This window comes from Rhinolophus hipposideros (assembly GCF_964194185.1).
Source record: "Rhinolophus hipposideros genome assembly, chromosome: 13".
In the NCBI taxonomy this organism is placed as follows: Eukaryota; Metazoa; Chordata; class Mammalia; order Chiroptera; family Rhinolophidae; genus Rhinolophus; species Rhinolophus hipposideros.
The window spans coordinates 48,478,764-48,492,140 of record NC_138059.1 but is presented as its reverse complement, the minus strand read 5'-3'; the positions used below and the strand labels follow the sequence as shown (position 1 = coordinate 48,492,140).

Genomic DNA, 13,377 nt, shown 5'->3' with positions numbered 1-13,377 from the left:
TAAGAACTCAATAGAAGAAATTAACAATAAAATATCCAGCTTAGGTAGTAGAGTTGACCAGATGGAGGAAAGAATCAGTGACATCGAATATAGGAACCTGGAATTTACACAGAGGGAAGAAGAAAGAGACTTGAGACTTAAAAGAAATGAAAGAACTCTACAAGAACTTTCTGACTCCATCAGAAAGAGCAATATAAGAATAATGGGTATACCAGAAGGAGAAGAAAGAGGGAAGGGAACAGAGAATATATTCAAACAAATCGTCGATGAGAACTTCCCAAACTTGTGGACAGAACTGGATCCTCGAATCCAAGAAGCAAATAGAACACCTAATTACCTCAATCCCAACAGGCCTTCACCAAGGCACATTGTATTGAAGCTGTCTAAAAGCAATGATAAAGAAAGAATCCTCAAGGCAGCCAGGGAAAAGAAGACGGTAACTTACAAACGAAAGCCCATTAGATTATCATCAGATTTTTCAGCAGAAACTCTACAAGCTAGGAGGGAATGGAACCAAATATTCAAACTATTGAAAGAGAGAAATCATGAGCCAAGAATAATATATCCAGCAAAGATCTCCTTTAGATATGAAGGAGGAATAAAGACCTTTCCAGACATCCAGAAGCTGAGGGAATTTTCTAATACACGACCTGCACTACAAGAAATACTAAAGGAGGCTATTAGACCACCATCAACAGGGACAACTTGTGGCAACCGAAACATAAAAAGGAGGAGCGTAAAGGCCTGAACTGGAATATGGGAATAGAGAAAGTAAGCGGACTGAAGAAACTGGAATACTCTAAATATCAAACTTTCTTTTACATAAACTCAAGGGTAACCACTCAAAAAACATCCAAATCTGAAATATATACTGTAATAAAAGAAGAAACAGAGGGAAACATCATAGAATACTACCACACAGAAATAACAGACAACAACAAAAAGGCAAAGAAACAATGGAGACACAGCCTTACCAGAAAACTAAAGACAGAATGACAGGAAATCCTCACATATCAATAATCACCCTAAATGTAAATGGACTGAACTCACCAATAAAGAGACACAGAGTAGCAGATTAGATCAAAAAACTAAACCCAACCATATGCTGCCTACAAGAGACACATCTCAGCTACAAGGACAAGCATAGACTCAAAGTGAAAGGGTGGAAATTGACACTTCAAGCAAATGGTACCCAGAAAAAATCAGGTGTAGCCATAATGATTTCCGATGAAACAGACTTCAGGGTGAAAAAGATAACAAGAGACAAAGATGGACATTTCATAATGGTAAAGGGGACTATACAACAAGAAGACATAACAGTCATCAATATTTATGCCCCCAATCAGGGAGCATCGAAATATACCAAGCAACTACTAACAGAACTAAAGGGAGAAATTGACCAAAACACAATTATACTAGGGGACTTAAATACATCATTGACAACTATGGATAGATCATCCAAACAGAAGATAAATAACGAAATCGCAACCCTAAATGACACATTAGATGAATTGGACATAATTGACATATATAGGGCACTTCATCCTAAAACATTGGACTATACATTCTTTTCTAGTGTACATGGAACATTCTCAAGGATAGACCATATGTTGGGACACAAAATCAGCCTCAGCAAATTTAAGAAGATTGAAATCATACCAAGCATATTCTCTGATCACAAATCTTTGAAATTGGATATCAACTGCAAAAAGAAAGCAGGAAAAAACACAAATACATGGAGATTAAACAACATACTTTTAAAGAATGACTGGGTCAAAGAAGAAATTAGAGGAGAGCTCAAAAGATACATAGAAACAAAAGATAATTAAAATACATCCTACCAAATTTTTGGGATGCCGCGAAAGCAGTTTTAAGAGGGAAATTTATATCATTACAGGCCTATCTCAAGAAACAAGAAAAATCCCAAATAACTAACCTCATGTTACACCTTAAAAAACTAGAAAAAGAAGAACAAGCGGAACCCAAGGTCAGCAGAAGAAAGGAAATAACAAAAATCAGAGCAGAACTAAATGAAATAGAGAACAAAAAGACAATAGAAAAAATTAATGTGACAAAAAGCTGGTTCTTTGAAAAGATTAACAAAATCGACAAACCCTTGGCTACACTCATTAAGATAAAAAGAGAGAAGACACTAATTAACAAAATCAGAAATGAAAAAGGGGAAGTGATCACGGACACCACAGAAATACAAAGGATTATCCAAGAATACTATGAAGGACTATATGCCACCAAATTTAATAACTTAGAAGAAATCGACAAGTTCTTAGAAACATATAGCCTTCCAAGGCTGAATCATGAAGAACTGGAAAATCTTAACAGGCCGATCACCAGTAAGGAAATTGAATCAGTCATCAAAAACCTTCCCAAAATCAAAAGATCTGGACCAGATGGCTTCACCAGTGAATTCTACCAAACCTTCAAAGAGGATCTAATACCAATCCTGCTCAAACTCTTCAAAAAAATTGAAGAAGAGTCAGTACTCCCTAACTCATTTTATGAGGCCAACATTATCCTGATACCAAAACCAGGTAAGGATAGCACAAAAAAAGAAAACTACAGACCTATATCTCTGATGAATACAGATGCTAAAATCCTAAACAAAATTCTAGCAAATCGAATACAACAATGCATTAAAAAGATTATTCATCACGACCAAGTGGGGTTCATCCCCGGGGCACAAGGATGGCTCAACATTCGCAAATCCATCAATGTGATACATCACATAAACAAAATAAAGGACAAAAATCATATGATTCTATCAATTGATGCAGAAAAAGCATTTGATAAGATACAACATCCATTTATGATTAAAACACTTACTAAAATTGGTATAGAAGGAAAATACCTCAACATAATAAAGGCCATATACGACAAGCCCTCAGCTAACCTCATAATTAATGGTGAAAAGCTGAAGCCCTTTGCTCTACGTTCAGGAACACGACAAGGTTGTCCCCTATCACCTCTGCTTTTCAACATAGTGTTGGAAGTCCTCGCCAGAGCTATCAGGCAAGAGAAAGAAATAAAAGCATCCAAATTGGGAATTAAGAAGTTAAATTGTCACTCTTTGCAGATGACATGATGCTATACATAGAAAACCCTAAAGACTCCACCAAAAAGCTGTTAGAAACAATCAATGAATATAGTAAAGTTGCTGGCTACAAAATCAACGTACAAAAGTACATTGCTTTCCTATATACCAACAATGAAATCTCAGAAAAAGAGATAGAAAAAAAATTCCTTTTGCAATTGGAGCAAAAAGAATAAAATACCTAGGAATGAACTTAACCAAGGATGTGAAGGATTTATATGCTGAAAACTATAAGACATTTTTGAAAGAAATTGAAGAAGACACAAAGAAATGGAAAGACATTCCGTGCTCATGGATTGGAAGAATCAACATAGTTAAAATGGCCATATTACCCAAAGCCATATACAGATTTAATGCAATCCCCATTAAAATCCCAATGGCATTTTTTAAAGAAATAGAACAAAAAATCATCAGATTTGTTTGGAACCACAAAAGACCCCGAATAGCCAAAGCAATATTAAAAAAAAAGAACAATACTGGAGGTATCACACTCCCTGATTTTTCCTTGTACTACAGGGCTACAATAATCAAAACAGCTTGGTATTGGCGGAAAAACAGACACATAGACCAATGGAATAGAATTGAGAACCCAGAAATAAAACCGTATAAATATGGACAGATAATTTTTGACAAAGAAGCTAAAAACATACGATGGAGGAAAGACAGCCTCTTCAATAAATGGTGTTGGCAGAATTGGATAGCTACGTGCAAAAGAATGAAACTGGACTGCTATCTGTCACCATGTACCAAAATTAATTCAAATTGGATCAAAGACTTAAGCATAAGACCTGACACAATAAACTGCATTGAAGAAAACGTAGGTACTAAACTTATGGACCTTGGGTTCAAAGAGCATTTTATGAATTTGACTCCAAAGGCAATGGAAGTAAAAACTAAAATAAACAAATGGGATTATATGAAACTGAAAAGCTTCTGCACAGCAAAAGAAACTATTGACAAAATAATGAGGCAACCAACTGAATGGGAGAAGATTTTCGCAAAAAGTTCCTCTGATAAGGGGCTAATATCCAAAATATACAAGGAACTCATGAAACTCAACAACAAAAAAACAAACAACCCAATTGAAAAATGGACAGAGGACCTGAAGAGACATTTCTCCAAAGAGGATATACAAATGGCAAATAGACATATGAAAAAATGCTCAACATCGCTAATCATCAGAGAAATGCAAATGAAAACCACAATGAGATATCACCTCACCCCAGTCAGAATGGCTTTCATCAACAAAACAAATAGTAACAAGTGTTGGAGAGGCTGTGGAGAAAAAGGAACTCTCATACACTGTTGGTGGGAATGCAGACTGGTGCAGCCGCTATGGAAGGCAGTGTGGAGGTTCCTCAAGAAATTACGAATACCACTCTCGGTTTTTTCTCTGCGTCCCCAAAACTGACTCTGATTAGTTCATTCACATAGTCTTTTCTTTAGATTCCATATATAAGTGAGATCATATGGTACTTGTCTTTCTCTTTCTGACTTATTTCACTTAACATAATGGGGGTTGGGGATAAGGGGAAAGGTGAAGGGATTTGGAAGCAGCTGGTAACCACAAGATGGCCTCAGGGTTTTTCTTTTGAAAATTAATTTGGGGAAGGTATTCTATAATGTTGTAAAGATTTTGTTGGGTATCCGATGGACATGCGTCCTATTTGGGAGACCACCTCAGGGATACTGTGGATACCTGATCATGGCATTGTACATCAGAAGCTAAACATTAATGAATGCCAACTATAATTTTATATATATAATGTGATGGTTCAGTGTGAGGTCGGAGGGATAGTGGATGGGGGGAGGGGGGTTCACAGTATGAGGGATATAAATGATGAACGTCTAAGTATTACCTTGTTTTGTACACCTGAAACTAATAAATAAATTAATTAATAAAAAAAAAAAAAAAAAAAAAAGAAATTACGAATAGAATTACCATATGACCCAGCAATCGCTCTCCTGGGTATCTACCCCAAAAATATAAAAACATTTCTCTATAGAGACACGTGTACGCCAATGTTCATTGCAGCTTTGTTTACGGTGGCCAAGACATGGAAACAACCAAAATGTCCTTCGATAGATGAATGGATAAAGAAGTTGTGGTACATATACACAATGGAATACTATTCGGCGTTAAGGAAAGATGATATAGGAACATTTGTGACAACATGGATGGATCTCGAGAGAATAATGCTAAGTGAAACAAGTCAGACAGAAAAAGCAGAGAACCCTATGATTTCACTGATATGTGGTATATAGACCAAAAAGAACAAGACAAACAAATGAGAAACAAAAACTCATAGACACAGACAATAATTTAGTGGTTACCAGAGGGTAAGGGGGTGGGGTGTGGGTGATGAGGGTAAAGGGGATCAAATATATGGTGATGGAAGGAGAACTGACTCTGGGTGGTGAACACACAATGGGATTTATAGACGATGTAATACAGAATTGTACACCTGAAATCTATGTAAATTTACTAACAATTGTCACCCCAATAAAATTAATTAAAAAAAAAAAGAGTTTTTGGGAAATTTTCTCTTAGCTTGATAAAAAGGAAGAGATGTATGTAGATCCACTTGTCCTTATTCCCTTTCTTTCCTGTTCTTAAAACTGAAGTTATGTTTGGAACTGTTGCAGCCATTGTGTGATCTTCAGGTGACAAACATAAAGTGAGAGCCAACACTTTAAGGATAGTGGAAGGAAATAATGTGTATAAATAAAAGATGGGTCTTTGGTGGATTCACAGAACCACTGAAACAAAGGCAATAAATGTCACCATCCAGAATTCCTATCAGTTGGGGACAAAACCCAATTATTTACTCCAATAGTAATTCAGATTTCTCTTATTTGTCCTTGAAAACATTCTTAATTGATACAAGCATTTGGGAAAGATAGTCTATTCTCTTTCACATAATAAAATATGAATTTTATTTTGAGAATGTCACTTATATAATTACATTTTCTCACTTAAAATCACACTAATTTTCAATGACACTTTAAGGATAGAAGCATTAGGACACCAATTCAATGTTATTGGGGAAACCAGGTTATCCTGAGAAGCAGAGTGGGATTAGCACAGGGAATCCTAAACCTTTGAACTGTGGCAAGCCGGGTCTGCAAGCTACTATTTTAAAAATGACCACATCAGAGAAGACAACTGGTGCTGACCCTAAGCAGTTGGAAAGGACTGCAATAGTACAGGAAATTGGGTCACAGATCTTTCATCGCTCTCATCTTGCAAACCAGGATTTGGAGTGTATCAGTTACGAGATGACAATCTATTATAGAAACTTAATGGCAGTCAGGTGGCTCCCAGCCCCATCTAGTGAACATCCAATTCAGAAGAAAAACAACAGTGAGGACTATGTATTTATGCAGACTACAGATCTGATGAAACCTATACTCCTAGCAAGATCTCAGTCAGAGTAGGAAACAATTTCTACAACCTCCAAGAAATTCGGCAACTTGAATTGGTGGAACCAAGTGGCCAGATTCAAATTCCCTTAACTGATAATCATAGGAAGTCAACTCACACATTCATGATACAGGTTGCTGTTTTATTCAATCACCAAAATGGAAGAAATACCCACGTGAGACAAATTAAAATATACACATTGGTAAATTTCCTAGATGTACAACTTTGATTTCATGATGTATCATTCAATAAGGTGACTGAAAACAGAACCAGTCATTAAATATTTCTTTTTCTCTTGTCAGAAAAAAAAAAAAAAGAAAAAAGAAAAAAAGAAGAAAAAAAAGGATAGAAGGATAGAAGCATTATCTATCAGGCACCTATCTAACATCAATTTATCTACACACACACATGCAAGTAATAAATTTTCAGTAACACATTTTATTCCAATAAATGAAGTGGATACATAGGATACATATGGAAGAATTTAGAATAGAAGAGGAGATTCCTTTATGCTAAAAGGTAAATTTCATAGAAATGTCAGACAAAATTCTATTTATCAATCAGGATTTCTTTTAGTGTTGCAGTAGTAAACAATGATTGGAAATGTTGGCTTCATGAAATGCTAGCTGAATGAGAGTTTTGCACCTTATTTTCTTCCCCTGTCTCTTTTAAAGATGAGGGAACTGAGGTGTACATATCTCGCTTGCTAAAAATCATAGCTGCTTAATTGTCTAGTCACTACTAGACATTTATTTTAACTCATATGTCTACTCTTATTACGTTTGTGACCCACACAACTATCTTTTAAAATCTCAAATGACAATTTGACAAAACAAAGATGCGCAACCTCACATACAATAAACAAATTGGTACTGCCATTTGTTAATGGTTTGTGGATTAAAACATCTAATTTACTTGTAGAATGCAACTGGAGAGAAGGAAAACTGCAAATGTTTCAGCATCATTTAAGGACCAGCATGTTTAAAGTACTTTCTTCATTTAACCCTCACAATGACTGAGGTTAACTTAGCGCCTGTTTATGATGAAGAGTATGAAGCCTCAGTCCCATAACTAGTAAATAGAGAAGCTAAGATTTCATACCAAGTCTGATGACACCAATGTTCCTACTTTTTCCACAAGGCAAAAATACCTCAGCAAAAGCATCAGTTTCAATTCCCTTTGACTGTTCAAACAATAGTGTATTTTGAAGTTATACTTCTTCCTAGTTTCAGCTCTATCATATGCAAGTGTCTTTTACTAATGGTTGGTTTCTTCTAAAGCTTACCAATTCAGTCACACAGATCTTGTTTTTTCTATTAACTTAATCTTCAATAAATATTTTTGCTGTCATATCTTGTATGTACACGTGTGTGTGTGTGTGTGTGTGTGTGTGTGTGTGTGTGTGAATAGCTCTGTAATTCGTTCAGTTAAATCACATATGTCTAGAGTTATATGAGATTAGTCTTGGAGAGACTTGAGGGTTGGTCTTGTTGACTTTCCCATTTCTATCCTTTTCTTGATTTTTATTCTGCTAGTGATATCAGCATTTTCATCCAGCCCTGGTATTCAGTGACCTGGTATTAATAATTTTATAGTTTCCAGTTGTTTTAGGAAGGTATCTACACCTGCCCTATTTGGTAAGGCTCTACTTCAACAATTTTGAGACATATATTTCCTGGAGCATTAAAAGTTTCAATAGTTTGGCATAATTGCGTAGGGTAAACATTCTCTAATTTTCTTAATCACTGATATAAAATAAAACAGAATTTATTCATGATAATCATTGTTTCAAAAGAGAATGGACATTTTAATACCACAGATATAAGAAGAATATATATCAAATTAAAATTCTGTCCTTAAGATTATATTTGGATTTATGAAAAACTCACTTATTTTGATATAAACAATTTTATTTTACTCATAGCTAGTGACAATTTACATATTAAATAAGAGTCATTGTTGTTATTAAGTCATTAATTTTTTCTCACACAGGTACATATTTTTACCTCTCCATAAAATGTCTTCCCTCACTGATTCACTTATTCTACTCTTATTCATTGTTCATATGTAAATTTTAGGAATCTGTTCTTACATCTCTGAGTAGCTACAGATTCAGCTGCTCATAAAACTTCTTCATGTTATCTACAAAAGTTGTAATTTCACATTTACTTGTGTTGCTTATGTAATTAATGTTTCTCTTCCTCACTAGACTATTTGCTCCATGAGGGCAAAGATAACATATTTTTGCTCAAAATTATAATGACAACCCTTTGTAATTTGACACTATCGGCCCTCAAAAGCTTTGTTGAATGAATAAATGGTGAATAAATCAGGGAACTGACAATTATCTCAAAAATATGTTAATATCTGGTATTAATGTACATATATATAATGTAAATATATGAGGTGTGATCAAAACATACAGTGAATGTTTAAATACACACAATGTGATATACGAGATCAGACAATTGAGTTCTCCGACTCATCCTAGAAAAAGTGCTACATACCTCGTTGCTGAATATCACTACGATTACCTTCAAAGTACTCCCCTTGGGAAGCTATGCACCAATCCCAGTGCCTTAGTCCACCCTTCAAAGCAATTTTGGAACATTTTTCTGGAATAGGCATTTGTGCTGTCATTGTATTACCCTTGATGTCCTGAATGTCATCAAAATGTCTTCCTTTCAATATTTCCTTTATCTTTGGATAATAAAAGAAGTCATTGGGAACCAGGCCAGGTGAGTAGGGAGGGTATTCCAATACAGTTATTTGTTTACTGGCTAAAAACTCCCTCACAGACAGTGCCCTGTGAGCTGGTACATTGTCCTGATGCCATGAATTTTTGGCAAAAAGTTCAGGTAATCTAACCTTTCATGCAGCTTTTTCAGCACTTCCAAATAGCAAACTTGATTAACTGTTTGTCCAGTTGGTACAACTTCATAATGAATAATCCTTCTGATATTAAAAAAGGTTAGCAACATCGTGTCAACAAGTTCACGAACTTAATTGTCAGACCTCGTATAGATGCTGTATTACAAAATTGTCCTCTTCAAATCTATATAACTTTATTTACCATTGTCACCACGGTAAACTAGAATTAAAAACAAAACAAAAAAAATATTGCAGTAAGAGACACATTAATCCCACTCAGAATGCTCCCCCTTGTTTTAAATACACTTATCCCATCATTCTTGCAACTTTCTGAAGCAGTTCTGGAAGTCCTTTTACATGAGTGTCTTTAGTTGCTCTGTCGTGGCTGCCTTGATATCCTGAATGGATTTAAAATATTTGCCTTTCATAGTCATTTTGATTTAGAGAAGGAGCCAGAAGTTGCACAGTGCCAGATCTGGTGAATACGGTGGGTGAGGACATACCATAATGTTTCTATTTGATAGAAATTGCTATATCAAACGTGATGTGTGACACGGAGCTTTTCCATTGTGATCAGAAAATACAGTGAATGATGCTGCTGGTGCCCTCCAATGGAAAGTCAGGGACCTTCAATACAGGAAGTGTCATGTAACAATGCATGATGAGTTTCAACCTGTTTGGTGCAGTGAATCAGATGTGAGCTATAGTTGAGAGAAGGTGTGTTTGAATATATACCGTAAATCATCCTCCATCATGACAATGCTCTATGTTACACATTGCTTCTGATATATGGCAATTTCTGTCAAATAAAAACATTATGATGTGTCCTCAACCACCTTATTAAGCAGAGCTGGTACATTGTGACTTCTGGCTCTTCCCCAAAGTCAAAATTATTAAGGATATCAAGGCAGCCATGATAGCACAGCTACAGACACTCACAAAAGAAGGCTTCCAGAATTGCTTCAGAAAGTGGCAAAAACGATGAGATAAATGTGTTCAAAGCGAGGGGGAGTATTTTGAGGGGAATTAATGGCAATTTGTTTTTTACTGTAATATGTATATATATATGTGTATATATATATATATACATATATATATATATATATTAATTTAAACATTCACTGTATTGTTTGATAATACTTCACATATCTACATACATTTAGATTATACAAGGGTGCCAAAAAATATATATACACATTTTAAGAGATAGTCAACGTTCAACGTTGCTCAAGCAGTTGTTCACCATAATCAGAAGCATCTGGATGCTGACGGTAACCAAAGTTGAGCACCTCTTGTAATTGCAGAAGTCAAATGTGACTTGCATTCATCTTTTTTATTGATATATAGGATTACAATTTTAATGGTTTTTTCCTTTCTTAAAATGCGTGTATTTTTTGGCACCCTCTGTATATAAACATATATCCACACTTATGCATACTGCTATGAATATTTTTATTTTTAAACAGTTTTAGATTTACAAGAATATTTCAAAAATAGCAATTGCCATATACCACACACCCATTTTTCCCTATTATTAGCATCTTATGTTTTATTAATATGGAAAATTTCTTATAATTAATGAACTAATATCAATACATGATTATTAACTAAATCCATGCTTTATTAACATTTCTTTAGTTTTTATATAATATCCTTTCTCAGTTCCAGAATTGCATCCAGGATACTATATTTTACTGAAACCATCATACCTCCTTAGGCTGCTCTTGCATATTCAAGTCTCAGACTTTCCTTGTTTTTCATGACATCAGTTTTTGGGTGTATTGGTTAAGTATTTTGTAGAATCTAGGTCAATCGGATTTTTTTTTGATGCTTTCCTCATTACACAACAAAAGTTATGGATTTGTGGGAAGAAGACCACAGAGGTAAAGTGACACTTTTACTACATCATATCAAAGGTATTGTCAATATGAATAAAACTGTTGAGGTCAATTTTGATTACTTGGATGAAGTTATGTTTTTGTTGTTGTTTTTGTTTTTATTAGTTTTAAGTGTACAAAACAACATAATGATTCAACATTTACACCCCTCACAAAGTGAGAACCCCAACAAGTCTACTACCCCTCTGACATGGTACAATACTACTGACTATATTCCCTATGCTGTACTTTATATTCCATGACTATATAGATATAGCTAAATGTAGATATTGATATAGATATAGATATAGCCATAGATATAGATACAATTACAGTTGACATTCAATGTTATTTTATGTTATTTTATTTTATTTACAATTTAAATGTATTTTCTTTATTTGTTACACTTATTTTGCATATCTACACAATCCATCTTTGGAACTGGAGAGGCAATAAGTGATGAATCGATACTGAGGTTTTCCATGGTAAGAGACACACGTTAGATGTAAAATTTGCATTTTGCCCAGAATCTCCTGGTTCTGATGACAGGAGGAAATGGCTGCTCTCCTTCATTTCCTGGGCAGGGATACATCTCAGGGCAGAGAGCCACAGTTGTATCTTTATCTTTGAGCCAATGTCTCAAAACCCCTCCCCACTTGGCGGGGCCTGAGAACCAGCTTTCTCTAATGACACTAGAAAGTTTTATTTGTCTGAGCTGGAAGTCTAATTAGGTGAAAGTAATCAGTCCTAAAGTTGGAGTTATTACCTGGGACTTCAGGGGGTCTCCCTAAAATTATATGCCTAATTTTGAGCACTTATACATCCTTCTGTGGCTGCAGAAGGCGGTTAAATATCTATCTGGGAGTCGGAGTGGGCTCTGTCCTGCTGAAGAAGAGGGGTGTCTCCCTTATGTGGTCCTTTTTGGCAACACCTCCCTCAGTGGTCTGGACCTCAGTCCCATGGGTCTCAGATGTACACATCCCATCACCATGGGGTTCTCTCATGCAGACTCTTGAGGGTCAGCTTCTTAAAGATAGGTCCATGAGGGGCAGGGCTCAGGTCTTCATACTCTGGCTGGGGATTACCCTTCATCCTTTTAAGGTTGGAAGGCAGTTTGAGGCCCACCATCAGGACAGTGGTTTGGAACTGCAAAGATCCAGCCACATTTTTCCTTCAGTATTCATCCTGGATACAGTTCCCTCTTTGATCATTCCTCCATGTTTAGCAACACCCAACACTCAGAATGGTCCACTGACTGTTTACTTGTCTGCCTTTTCCCCCTCGAGGGCTGTGGTTGTATTTTAATAAACTCTGCATTGTCTGTGTCTGCCCTGGCACATAGGAGATCTTAAGAAAGCTGTTGGATGGATGGATGATTGGATGGATGGGATGGATGGATGGATGTGATAAATTCCTTGGAAGCATGTGTCTGCAGGTTTCAGTACATGAAAACTGGGCCTGTGAGATAGTCCTACCTTTTGTGTTACCTTCCCCAGCAAGGTGCCAGCCATAAAAGCCTCACTAATATATCAAACAATAGAGACTGTATCAGCCATACCCCTCCCTCCATTAAGGATGAATGCCCCTTAGGGGTATGAGGGGGGGGTTAATGCATCTCTCCCCATGGCTCTTGCACAGCCACAGCGGACCATAAGGGAGCCCATTAGGGAAAGCAAAGAGCTATTGATCCCTGATGAAAGATGCCTGAGATCCTGGGGCAGGCACTTCCTGGGTCCAGAGGAGGGACAGAAACAAAACACCTCTTTTCAGGGTTATAATCTAGAATCCAGCTGGGCCCTGGAGGCCAGAGATGAGGTGGGTCCTCAGGGTGGCTGAGCTGGAAGGATCACCTCACACAATCTCTTCCTTTTAGAGATGACAAAGCACATTCAGAAGGGGTGCCTTACTCAAAGTCATGCTCTTGTAAAATAAGTGCAAAAACAGCCCTACTTCACCACCCATCCTTGTATCCATGCCTTTTGGACGTGACTGTGCAGCTCCACCCACCACAAAAAACAACCTATTTCCGTCCCCCTTGAATCTGGACTTGGCCATGTGACTTGTTTGACCAGAAATACTTATATGCCAGTTTCCAG

The 13,377-nt window shown here is 36.3% G+C and overlaps 1 protein-coding gene and 1 pseudogene across 8 annotated transcripts in view; one reads left to right on the top strand and one right to left on the bottom strand.

Annotated features, from left to right (window-relative positions):
• SNTG1 (syntrophin gamma 1) overlaps positions 1-13,377 on the bottom strand; it is an 894,682-nt gene that overhangs the window by 268,830 nt on the left and 612,475 nt on the right. The window lies entirely within an intron of this gene.
• On the top strand, positions 6,251-6,790 carry LOC308506488 (anaphase-promoting complex subunit 10-like; annotated as a pseudogene). Its single transcript has one exon. The product of its transcript is annotated as an anaphase-promoting complex subunit 10-like (transcript).